This window comes from Helianthus annuus, chromosome 11 (genome assembly GCF_002127325.2).
Source record: "Helianthus annuus cultivar XRQ/B chromosome 11, HanXRQr2.0-SUNRISE, whole genome shotgun sequence".
Lineage (NCBI taxonomy): Eukaryota > Viridiplantae > Streptophyta > Magnoliopsida > Asterales > Asteraceae > Helianthus > Helianthus annuus.
Window position 1 is genome coordinate 151,830,748 of NC_035443.2, and position 829 is coordinate 151,831,576.

General features: G+C 44.6%; 1 non-coding gene across 1 annotated transcript; it reads left to right on the plus strand.

Moving 5' to 3' along the window:
- Positions 1–456: 456 nt before the first annotated feature.
- LOC118484592 lies at positions 457–562 on the plus strand. The gene has a single exon (XR_004873699.1). It is a non-coding gene; the product is annotated as a small nucleolar RNA R71 (small nucleolar RNA).
- Positions 563–829: the final 267 nt, after the last annotated feature.

An 829-nucleotide genomic window follows, 5' to 3' on the forward strand; every position in this document is an offset into this window, starting at 1 on the left:
TTAGCTTGATTTGAAGGGTTCCCATATCGAAAATTCGGGTGGTTCCTCAACCCGGGGTGGTAGGTATTAGAGTTCAGGTTGTTGTAGTTCCTACCACCTCCTCCTTGACCTTGACCTTGAACCGCATGGACCTCTTCGTATTGCCCTTCCTACATCCCTTGGCAAGTTTCAGCCGCGTGACCTATTTCATTACACAAAGCACAAACATCATAAATTTGATTAGTGGTTTGAACATTACCATCATCTATGGCGTGCACTTGAGGTCGGGCAATGGCCGGTCGGGCTCTTCTTGAGGCTTGAGCTTTCCTCTTTGATGTAGTTGCCATGCTTTCCAAGAACTCCCAATCATCGTTCTCATAATTTGTTCCAAAAGTCCCACCGGTAATAGACATTAGATCACGTGCATCTTCGGCACTCAACCCTTCATGGAAGGCATTCATCAACTCCCACAATTCAATCCCATGGTGAGGGCAATTCTTTATCATCATATTGAAGCGTTCAAACGCTTCGTGAAACATCTCACCATGTTGTTGTTGGAAGCTTCTCAACCCCTTTCTTGCATCGTTAGTCTTTTGGGCGGTGTAAAACTCATCCAAGAAAGTTTGTTGCATCTCCCCCCATGTATATATGGATGCCGAAGGTAACGTGTAGAACCATTTCTTCGCCTTATCTTCCATAGAAAATTGGAATAATACCAATTTGATGTCATCGGCCGAGAACCCTTGACTCCCAAGAGTGTTGCAAATCGAGTCATAAGCCTCTAAATGAAAGTAAGGCTCCTCCGTTGCCAACCCTTTGTATTTTGGTAAACTTTGCAAAGAGTTGGTCC